Here is a 12,143-nt window from a genome sequence, read left to right on the forward strand (position 1 = left end):
AACAAGTGAATGAACACAAGGAAGTGTGGTATAAAAATGTAATAAATTAATTAAAAATCCATAAAACCTGAGATCGTATAGATGGTCCTGTTTGGCACAGTGATTGTATTGTCAGAATGAATGTAAGGACAGAGTTGGCATCTGGGTTTGTTGCAGGCCCTGCTCCCAGAATCCATGTCCCTGTTAGGAAGGATGTTGCTGTGGGTGAGAAATTATTCAAGATTAGGATGCTGCCTGTGAGCAAGGAGAAGTTTGCCTCTCCAAGCCTGTGAGTGAGCTATGTGACTGTCTAGCATACACTGTGATTCATGCATGATGCATTGAACCAGTTTGAGCTGAAAGCCGTATGTATTCTGTCGACCAGAGGTGTCCTGTCAATGTTAAGTTTGGGTCTACCTCATAACAGATTATCCTTGGCATCAGTTGTAAGAGCATTTTATTTGTATGAGTTTCCAAGTTAATCTTTACCCAAGCTGTTGTTGGGGGGGGGGGGGAGAGATTCCAAAAACAAATCAGCTTTTATTTTATAGAACACTAGTATCAAAGCCCGTTTACAAAATGGGTTCTAAATGCGACAGTGGGCAGGAGGGCTCCTGCAGAGAGGGGCAGCCTGGCTGGCATGCAGGAAGCCTGTGAGCGGAGTGGCCCAGCTATGGGAGCTGGACAGGTTACGTTTTGTATGGTTTTCAGCGCTGTAAACCAACCCCGATCTGGCTATGCTGGGAGGGGCAGTTATAGAAATCAAATCAATCAATCAATAAAATAAATGGCTACTAGGAATATGCGCTAGAGGAAAAAATCTGAAATGTTCAGATCCAGATTACGAGGAGGGCATAATTATTGGTATTCCAGATTAATTATGTCTCTAATATTGGTTCAGTGATTGAATTTGGGTTTTTCTGGAATCCTGAAATTATTCAATTCCATCAGGAGAATCTTTCAGGGGGTGGCTGCAGCGGCTGTTTTTAAAGCAGATGACACTAAAATTGTGGCAGTACTACAGACGTCTGTTCATTAAAGACACCCCCTCCAGTTTTACGAGAATTAGACCAAGATAAAAATTTAATGTACTCCTGAACCAGGTTCCATTGTTTCCTGTGGGAGAAACAAAATCCTATGTTTTCTCCAGTGGAAAGAATTGCCAAACACAAAACAGCAAGCAACAATGGACCAAGAGCCTTCCAATGCAACCAGGGCAGAGTCTGCACTTACTTTCTTTATTCCATTGTCAATCCTGTTAAATTCAGATCGCTTTGAACTCGGGTCTTCTTCTCCCCCCCCCTCCCCATCGAAACAGGAAAGTCTGCTGCACGTGGTTAGGGTAGTTCAGAAGGGGGGGGAGCCAAGCCTCTTTCTTTCTTTTCTTGAAGGGGGGGGGGAGAGAGGAGCCAGGCAGGGAGCCTCTTTCTTTTCTTGGAGGGGTGGGGGAGAGGATTGAAGAATGCAGAAAAGGGAGAAAAAATCCAGGACCGACAGAAATTGAGAGAAATTAGGGGCTTCTCCTTTAAGGCAAGCTTATCACATGACTAGGTGTGGCCTATCCAGAGGTTCTCTACCATGGAGCTTGTTTCCCAATCCGGATTTTAAAATATATTGAGCACTAAAAGCACTCCAAGATATCGCACAATAAAGGTAGGGTCACTCCGGATCAATCCTTCTCGTTGCAGAAGGAAAATTTAAATCGCCCAAAATCCAAACGGAAATCACATTCTGTGTAGAGGGCAGGGACTGAATTGATCTGGGGTTGGAATCAAAGCTTCGTGCACTTTACACCTAGAACCCATGAGTGCTGCAGCTCTGGTGCCAAATCAGAAAGCCCATGCAAAGCCACAAACCTATGTGGCAAACCCAATATGTCCAGTGTCAATCCAGACTCAGAATCCAAGCTAAACCAACTACAGAAGAAGAAGAGTTGGTTCTTATATGCCGCTTTTCTCTACCCGAAGAAGGCTCAAAGCGGCTTCCCTTTCCTCTCCCCACAACAGACAGGTGGGTGAGGCTGAGCGAGCCCTGATATCACTGCTCGGTCAGAACAGCTTTATCAGTGCTGTGGTGAGCCCAAGGTCACCCAGCTGGCTGCATGTGGGGGAGTGCATAATCGCATGCCAGATTAGAAGTCCGCACTCCTAACCACTATACCAAACTGGCTCTCCCTACAGCAAGGGATGGGAGCCCAACCCAAACGAACCAGTGTCCACAACAGAAGAGAAACAAGACCAATGTGGCAGCAGAAGGCTAACAGAAGCCATGTTTGTCCCAGCAACTTGTCAAGCTCCCCCTAATGGGCTCCCCTTTGTCTGGGAGAGCTGCTGCTCTTCCCCTGCCTTTCTGGTGCCTGGGACACCTGCAAAAAAGGCAAAGCAAAAAAATGTCAAAGGGGCTCAATCCTGATTAATACCAGCTGCCTTTTCAAATGCTGAAACAGCTATAGGTGCGCTATTTGGGTTCTAGAAAAAAAAGGGGGGGGCAAGATCATGGCTCTGGAAAGCTCATCTGCAACCACTATGCCACAATTCCCAAAGGTCAGTCAGTCCTCTCCCACACTCAACAAACATTCCACACCACAACCTCCCACCAACACACACATTCAACCCCGTGCCCTTACAGGCTGGACAACTCCTGCCCTTCCTCTTCCCACCACCAAGCTCTAGCGCCCATTGTATTCCTGGATTCAACAGGCTTTGCCCCTAGTAGCATTTACAAATGGCCAGCTCCTTATCTAAAATGGCATGAGCCCATGGCTGCCACAGCACTGAGGACATCTCAGCTATCACTGAGGGGGCAGCACAGGAACGCTCCGCTTTCTGCCACATCTCAAAGAAATCTGAGCAAAGCAGGCAAGGGAATGATGCATTTCTTCATCCCCACCCCTACGCATGGAAAATGAAGGAGCCAGTCCTAGCCCCCACCAGTAGGCTATATGCCTGGGACACCCTATCCTCTTAGGGATAACCATGTACATCCTACTGTCTCGGCTATCATCAGATGTGTAGTCAACTCAAGTCAAACATTATTACACTAGGTCATAGGCCATCGCAAGATCAAATTGGACTCCAACTTTGGTTGATTCTGCACTTACTTTGTTTATTCCGTTGTGGATCCTGCTGAATTCAGATCGATTCAAACTCGGGTCTTCCTCTATTCCCCCTCCCCATTGGAACATAAAAGTGTTCTGCACATGATTAGGGAAGCTCAGAAGGGGGGGGGAACCAGCAGCAGGAGCCTCTTTCTTTTCTTGAAGGGGGGGGGTAGGATTGAAGACAGCAGAGGAGGGGGAATAAATCCAAGAGGAAAATCTCTGCCGAGAGGTTAGGGCTTCCCCTTTAAGGGAAGCCTTGCAACATGAGAATGAGGAAGCCTTTGAACTGACCTTTGGAGGCCAATCAGGGCTTTTCTACACCTTTGGAGGCTTGAGGCAGCAAGTTCGTTTGGGACAGAGAGCTGCACCTTTACTCATGCCAATTTTTGAAATATCAAGGGTTATATCCACTCCAGGATATTGCGGGGGAAACGTAGGGTCACTCCAAATCAAGCATGCTTGTTGCAGAGGGAAAATTTAAATCACCCAAATTCAAAAATGGAAATTGCATTCAGTGTAGACAGCAGGGACTGAATCAACCTGGGATTGAAATAAAAACTCCATGCAGATTCAGCCTTTGTCTTTGTTATTTGTTTATTTACTTGGATTTTTATACTGCCCATTCTTTACAGCTCTGGGCAGTTTACATGGAACATTATGTAATTTTACATGGAACATTATACTAATCTAATCTATAACATACAAATTTCAATACAACAACCAAGTAACAATTTATAACACAACATAAATAACAGCACTGGGAAGATCAAATTTGTTCAGTCATAGAAGGGCTTCTGAGGGGGGGGGGCAGCAGATGTTCTCAGTCGGTCGTCCTCAAGCGAATGCTACATCTGAGGCCCTTCTCTTCCTCCCACATGCTGTATTCACATGTTCTGCCATTGCCCCTTCAAGGGAGGGAAAGAGGAAGACAGAACCAGCCCTTCCTCCCTATAGCTGATGATCTACCACTTCTTCCTTCCACCTGAGTGAAGCTTCCACCACTGCTGTCCATGGCAGCAGGGGCTTCAGAACAAGTGTGGGATAGTGGAACCCCCCCTCCCATTATGGGGCCTAACAGCTCCCCTTCTTCAAAAGTACCATGCTTCCCTCATATTCTGTTGTTATTACCATTCAAGACATTCATTGTCATTAATTCTATGGAATGGTGAATCATTAGAAATGGAAGATGTTCTGCATGATGTTTGGTATGCCAGAATTAGTATACTTGGATAAAAACAGTCCATTGTTCATTGTCTCGGTTGCTTTGTGGATAGAAGGTTGGTAGGTGGGTCTCCCTTGTGGCAGGGGATTAGACTAGATTACCTTTCGGTCTGCTCAAGTTTTATGATGTGACAGTCTGTTTAATATAAAGTACAGTTCGCAATTAGAACTTTCGGCTTTCACAGAGTACTTTACTGTTGCATCTTGAAACACCACCTGGGGGGAAATAATCAAATGCTGGATCAGTGTTTTATCACTTCATTTAGAATTGGTGAGTGACAACGGCAGACATATCACCTCCTCTATAACTTTTCTTTAACATTCATTTCAGTATCATCAGCACTGTTTGCGTGAAATAAAATATCTTACCAGCACTCAAATTGCCTTTTATTTTCAGAAAAGCTCTAAACTTTTATCATCATGGTGTTATGGATTGATAACCATCAGGATTGTACAAGTGGTGACATTAACAGGGACTGAAAAACAGAATTTTTACATTTCTGTAATGAATGTAGCATTTAATTTGTGGTTTATCATTTGGGATTTATTGCTAAATTAACTAATAATTACAATAATTAAAAATCCAATACGTCTGGGTTAAATGGGGAAAAATGCTTTTAAATAAAATGTACTAAAAGCTCTTGGCTCGAGGTACATAGTGTATTCTTCTTAAAATATAAATCTTGGTATGTATCCGCTCACAGTGTGCCTGCGATCTATGTGATTGGACAAAATCTTAACGCTATGCTTTACTTAAGACCAAAGCCCCAGGGAAATCATGCAATATCATATCCATTTGTAAACATCAGTTCACTTCTCCAAATCTTCTTTATCCTGTAAGAAAGTGACATTGTATTAGGAAAGGGCACTTACTTTGCTAACTTCAACAACAAGCTTTAATGTGGGATGAGACCAAATTTTGGGAATTGGCTGATTCAACTGGAATACATCCATTTCAGGCTGGAACATATAAAGCTTCCTAATATTGAGTCAGACCTCTGGATAGTCATGGCCACTACGGTGTACTCTGACGAGCGACAGCTCTCCAGATGCTCAGGTAGAATTTTCACATCACCTGTTTCTTGATTCTTTGAACTGGAGACGCTGTGGATTGAACCAGGGACTTTCTGCGTGCAAACCAGATGCTCTGCTGCTGAGGTAAGGAGTCACCTGTTTCGTTTCTCCTTGGTCAAAAATTAGTCTGTGTGTTTTTATTTTTGCTCCTGAACAAACTTTGAGTCCAGTGGCAGCTATAAGTCCGACCAAGCTTTATTCGATATAAAAGCACCTCTTTGTCTTGTCTTGCTCTAAATTGTTCCCATCAAATGTTATTTTTACAGCAGCTTAGATAAGGTAATTTAAAAGATTGTTAAGGGTAGCAATGGAAATGAGGTAACATGAAAGAAAAGTCAGTGGCAACATGGCCACGTTGTTTACCTGTATTGTGAGATGGAAAACACACTCTGCTCCAGCCCAATCAAAGTACATTTCGATATATGGGGTCAAAATATGTATCTGAAGAATATCTTGAGGGTACCTCCCAGATATATTCAGGGCTCTAGATGGTATCCAGGATGTTCTGGAATGGGTATCAAAAAATTTCAGAAACATTCAGAATTAGCCAGATTTTTTGGGAGCCAGTGTTTAAGACTCCCAGGACAGCTTAAAACAATATTCCAGTTTGTCTGTCTCTTCCCATATCTTTGTACTGGTTTACCAGGTTGGTTTTACTTGTTGTTCACAATTGAAGGGGATAGGTTTCCCACTGAAATCTATAAACAAAATATGGATCTGTTTCAGTAGTAAAGAATCCATCTCAGTTTTTAAAAAATGGCATATGCATTGAAAATTATCTCCTTTCCTGTGCATGTGTATGCACACTCGGAGGAGAGGAATAATGATGGTACTTTCATATAGCTATAAAAATCAGATAAGGATTAGCAGTTCAGCTTGTTTATGCTTCCATGAATGCTTCTGATAGAACATGACATACAGATGAATGAGTATATGGGCTTTGGTCTAGGGCAGGAGTAGTCAACCTGTGGTCCTCCAGATGTTCATGGACTACAATTCCCATGAGCCCCTGCCAGCATTTGCTGGCAGGGGCTCATCGGAATTGTAGTCCATGAACATCTGGAGGACCACAGGATGACTACCCCTGGTCTAGGGCATCCTTTTTCAACCCTTTGACTATGGAAGAACCCTTGAAATAAATTCTCAGCCTTTGAGGGCCCCGGGAAGGGAGGTCAGCTCCCTGCCACACCCCCAGAAGTGATATAACCACTCGTACCCTTCATCCTCCTTTTGGTCCCCCTCCCTGCTGTACTACTACCATGTTCACTCTGCCTCATGTCGGTTGGGAAGAAGAGTAGGAGCTAAGACTGGACCCCTCATACCATGCCACAACTGACTCACCCCCTTTGTTTTTTACATCCATGAACTACCCACCAATGCCCCTCCAGACAGAATTGGCTAGTTTCCTAACTTGTGGCCAAGTCCATTAAGGAAGGAGAGGAAAGGTCAAGGACCCCCGCTGGAGCTCCCATGAACTCCCAGGGGTCCACAGACCCCTGTTTGGGAAACCCTGATCTAGGGGATACCCCCCCTCCTCTTCCTTGTTTATGAGCAATTCAGTATTGGTTCTAGATAGAGCTTCCAACCTCCTCTGGTATGCAGAATATTCCTGGAATTACAGCTGATCTCCAGACCACAGAGATCAATCATAGAATCATAGAGTTGGAAGGGGCCATTCAGGCCATCTAGTCCAACCCCCTGCTCAACGCAGGATCAGCCCTAAGCATCCTAAAGCATCCAAGAAAATGCTTCTGGGGGGAAAGGTAGTGTTAGAGCCCAGACTCTATGGTAGCACGTTCCCATGGAGTTCACTACCCGCTCCAGGCTCTACCTTCCCCAATCACTACCATCAAGTCTCCATTTCCCAGGCATGGAGTTGGCAATCCTAGATCATGATTACAAGGCATGTAGTTCTGTGTTAAATCTAGTTCCAGCCAGTTCCTGGTAAGGAGATTATTCAAAGCTCCATGTGAATCTGCTGACCTGTGAGGCCAAAAGACATGGGGATGGTAGACCTATATCACATTCCACAATTCCCAGTGACTACTTGTGCATAATCTATTCCAGTCCTGTCATGTACCAACTTGGTGTAGTGGTTTTAGAGAGGCAAGCCGGGTTCGATTCCCTGCTCCTCCACATGCAGCCAGCTGGGTGCCTCTGTCCCTGTCCCAGTACTCAAAGAGCTTGTGGCAGAACCGGCCATCTGCTTGACAGATGCCAAGCCTGTGGGCCTTGTTCCAGCCCTCCAACCTTTCCCTGAGTGGAGCCTATCTCTTCCTGTCCAATGCTGCTACCAATCACTGACTATAACACCCCTTCCCGAGGGGCAGTGAGACCCCTTGGCTGGGTTCCTGGTGTTTTTGAGTCAATACCATCAATCTTCAGGTCCTGCCTGAAGAGTTGGCAACCACCTGGTTTTGCATGGTTTTTCTCCACTGGGCCCTCCCAATGCACTAACAGTACCCAAGTGGGGTGACTAGGCGGTGCAGAGCACCAGCCACTTAGTTATGTGCAAAACTCAAGTTTATTAAACTATTAACACTCAGATAGATAAATTTACACTCTCGCCAGCACACCACATGACATCAAGCCACAGCACTTAGACACTCTCCAGGCATGAACTTAATGGATGCCTAAACCCACTCCTCTTTCCCGACACTCCCTGCTGAAGAAGGGGGGGGAGGCCCCTGTGGCCACTTGCCTGCCAGTCTCATGGTCTACCTCCTTGGTGGTTGCTTCTCCTGTAGCCAAGCCAGGCCCTGTCCCTCTGCCTGGGCCAAGCAGGACCTTCTCTCTTTCTGGAGAGCATATCTACCACCTTCTTCCTTGGAGATCCTGGAGAGACTGCCCCCTCCCAGGAGGTCTGGAGCCTAAATACTCACAAGCTCCTCCCCCTGGTGGAGCCTGACTCCTCCATTCTCATTGGGCCATGTGACCCTCTCCCTTCCCTGAGTCTCCTGGGAAATGTAGGCAATTACAGCCTTTCCACCCCCCCCCCCCTAGCAGCCATTTTAACCTGCAGGCCCAGGGCAGCCATTTCAGAGCACCAGTCCACCTCCAGGACTCATCTTGCCACAGAGCTGTTCTCTCAGAGCGGTAACATCAGGGCTCTCTCAGCCCCACCAACCTCACAGGATGCCAGTTGTGAGGAGAGGAAGGGAAAGTGATGGTAAGTCATTTCAAGACTCCTTTTGGTAGAGAAAAGTGGTATATAAAAAGCAACTCCTCTTCTTCCTAGGAACCCTCTAGGTCAGGGGTAGTCAAACTGCGGTCCTCCAGATGTCCACGGACTACAATTCCCAGAAGCCCCTGCCAGCAAATGCTGGCAGGGGCTTCTGGGAATTGTAGTCCATGGACATCTGGAGGGCCGCAGTTTGACTACCCCTGCTCTAGTGAGAAGTTTCATGCGTACTCCAAAACCTGTCCTCGATGTAGATACCCCCCTGCTCCATGAAAGCAGTAATGATGGCGATATTTTCAACGGGAAACTTCTTATGTGTTACCGTAACAGTCTGATGTAATAAAAAGAAATCCAAAGAGGAGGTACCTATCCACCTGGTTGCTGTGCCTGGAGCATTCAAACGGCATCATTAGATGCTCATTTGCATCAAGGCGGAAACACTGTACATAGTAAGGACTTGAAAAGATGCTACCATTGTGATTGTACTGACATGGCCGTCGTCATTTTCAGGCTCATTCTCTACAACATCTGGAACTGATGAGCACTCTCAAGCCCGATTGACTTCTTTGGGAATTGAATGCACTTATTCCCAGAAACTGATGAGTACCTTGAGAGGTCCCATTGCTGCACTGACACTGTCAGCATCATGCCACACAACCTGTTCATTGACATGCTGAACTTGGTCCACCAGCCATGTATGGTGGTCCTTCTAGGACTTAATAAACCTCACCCTTTTGCTGCCTGACAGAGAAGTTAGAAATTGAAAGAGGGGGTACATGTGGGAAGCTTTAATACATGGCTGGTACACCCTGATGTAGCAGTTTGGGGGTCAACTAGAATCAGGGTTCAATTCCCCGCTCTGCCGTGATGCATGCTGGGTGATCTTGGTCCAATGGCTCACTGTCAGCCTAAGCTGTCTCCCAGGGTGGATGTGAGAATAAAACGAAGGAGGAGAGAATGATGTATACCTTGAATGATGGTGAGTTTCTTGGAATAAGGGTGGGATTAAAATGTACTAAACAAATAAATAAATGCATTAAACAAACAAAGGTTCTACAGGGCCTGTAAGACAGAGCTCTTCTGCCAGCTGTTTGGTTGAGGCCAGGATAGCAACAAATGCCATATAGGTCCTTGATGCCTCATACCGTCAGATGATCTCAGCTGGAACTAATTGTGATTAACATTTTATTTTAATCCTGTATGATGATGCTGTTGGGCTCTTTTATGGGCTGTTTTAATATTAAGGTTAAGGTATAGACAGACAGACAGATAGAGGGGTGGATTGCAGTTGTGCTGGATGATTTTGTACCTATTTTGTAGCATCGCATGTTTTCTTTCACATGGTGGGATACCAGTGTTTTGTGTTTTTTTCTCTTGGCTATTCCCAAATGATGTGTCTTATCCTTTTGTCTCCTTTTTAATTAGAGGAACTGCCAATGATTCCAAAAGAGGCATGAATGAACTTCCTGCATTCTGCAAAGCCTGACTTCCTACGAGGCAAACGGGCCGATAGTGGAGTATGTTGTTTCAGGATTGCGTCAGAGAGGCAATATTTGTGAAAAGTATTTTAGATTACATTTCGCCCAGAAGCTTCTATAGATGATTTTTATGCAGCTTCACACATCCCGCGGAAATACACCATTTCATGAGATGCGTAATCCTTAACTGTGTATTTAATGAGTTTCATACAATGAACACTTAATATTATTTTAGTTTTGTGTCAACACCAAGCACATTGGCTTGTTTTCACAGGATATAAAATCTTACAGTCCTTCCATATCAGATCTTCCTGCAAGATAATTGACCACAATGTGAGTTACAGTCAGAATCCTAAAATCAACGTTGAGGGCAAATAATGAAAAGAAATGTCAAATATTTCACAATAGTCCTCTCATATAGCAGGAATGCTCATAAAAGGCCCAAGCCTGTTGAATTATTAGGATCTTCTGTGCTGACTTCAGTGAGCTTTTTTGTTGGCCTCAAGAAGGAAAATGAGTTATGTTAGCTCAGCTACTCGTCTTGGCCAGAATCCAAACGAGTCTAAAGAGGTAGCACAGGCCCAGCCATTAGGCATTTCCCCCCACTTTGTTTTCATTTCTGCTATCCTTTATGGCAAAATACAAGCCATTTTTTAGCAGGCCGCTTCAGCCGACTAGCCCTTTTAGTAGTTCAGTCAAGAAGGTGATCCAAATGTGTGGACCAAAGAGAGAGGAGAGCAAAGGGGTTGGATCCAATGGAAGGCTTATGTAGATGGAAAGAGGGCAGTATATGCCCCTCCTGTGGCTGTTCTCAAACTCCTCCCTCCTTGGGGAGCAGTATGGGAAAGATGGGACGATGGAAGTGTTGCTCTACAGATCTCCATCTCTGGAGATTACCCAAATGAATTTTGTTCATTGTTGTCGATGAATAAATTCTCAGTTCACGACTAGCATTAGCATACTTGCCATTATTTATTTATGTATTTTATTTTGATTTTGATAGCGCCCTTCCGTACGGCTCTGGGAGGTTTGCAGAAAACATTGTAGAACGTTTACACAGAACATGTAACAATACAACAGATAACAATCATGATATAACATGCCAACCAGAACAGCATTTTAACAGAACAATAAGATTGACAATCCCTGGGTAGGTTCGACCTCTCAGTCTGACGGGTGGAGGCAGGATCTGTAGATGTTCTGAGTCGGTCAGCCTCAAGCAAATGGCTGGTGGAGGAGCTCCCTTTTGCAGGCCCTGTGGAATTCTGGAAGTTCAGGGAAGGCCCTGATCTCTTCAGGGAACTTGTTCCACCAGGTGGGGTCCAGGACCGAAAAGGCTTGCACAGTATACAGATTTTATCTCCTTGGCATAATGGTGTAATGAAAATTTTCTGTAACCATGTATCAAGGCCAAATAATGTATGGCCAGGTTGGCAGGGGCTCATGGGAATTGTAGTCTATGGACTTCTGGAGAGCCACTGTTCAGCCACCCCTTCTATCCAGCAATCATGATGGTTAATGCTCCACCAAATTTACACTAGGGAAATTGGCTAGGTTCCTATGCTACCCTAAAGCAATGTGAAAAGGGACAGTCATAGCAATAGACAACAGAGTAATAACAAGACCCATTCCCACAGCATCCCTGGCATCTTTGCCCCTTCACAGATGACACTGACTAATAAACCAGGGGTTGCTAGGAGGGGCTAGGGTTAGGGAGTTACAGAACTCCTGCAGTCTGGGTTGATCCAGGAGAACTGGGAACCCAATCTGCCTTATTTGGACTTCATATTCTCACCTGGTATAATGTCTGTAATTTCTGGTCATCAGCAACACCTAGTGGCCTTCCCAGGAATCCGTATTTTCATATTTCAACCCTTTGCTTGACTTGTCGCAAGGAAGCACTTGCTATGTTATTGAGTTAGGTCAAGGATCAAACTGAGCAATTATGGGATCCGAGGAAGGTTTTAGTTCCCTAAAGCAGGGGTAGTCAACCTGTGGTCCTCCAGATGTCCATGGACTATAATTCCCATGAGCCCCTGCCAGCATTTGCATTTGTAGTCCATGGACATCTGGAGGACCACAGGTTGACTACCCCTGCCCTAAAGGATTC

At 45.1% G+C, this 12,143-nt stretch overlaps 1 long non-coding RNA gene across 3 annotated transcripts; it reads right to left on the minus strand.

Moving 5' to 3' along the window:
• Positions 1–3,655: 3,655 nt before the first annotated feature.
• LOC143828646 (uncharacterized) lies at positions 3,656–6,231 on the minus strand. 3 transcript variants are annotated; one of them, XR_013227789.1, is made up of 3 exons: positions 5,738–6,231; positions 4,670–5,134; positions 3,656–4,516 (listed from the first exon to the last, which is right to left on the minus strand). It is a non-coding gene; the product is annotated as an uncharacterized LOC143828646 (long non-coding RNA). The 3 variants fall into 3 exon arrangements; XR_013227790.1 differs by lacking the exon at positions 4,670–5,134; XR_013227788.1 differs by having other exon boundaries at positions 3,656–5,134.
• Between the last annotated feature and the right edge of the window lie 5,912 nt (positions 6,232–12,143).

Source organism: Paroedura picta, chromosome 2 (genome assembly GCF_049243985.1).
Source record: "Paroedura picta isolate Pp20150507F chromosome 2, Ppicta_v3.0, whole genome shotgun sequence".
Classification (NCBI taxonomy): domain Eukaryota; kingdom Metazoa; phylum Chordata; class Lepidosauria; order Squamata; family Gekkonidae; genus Paroedura; species Paroedura picta.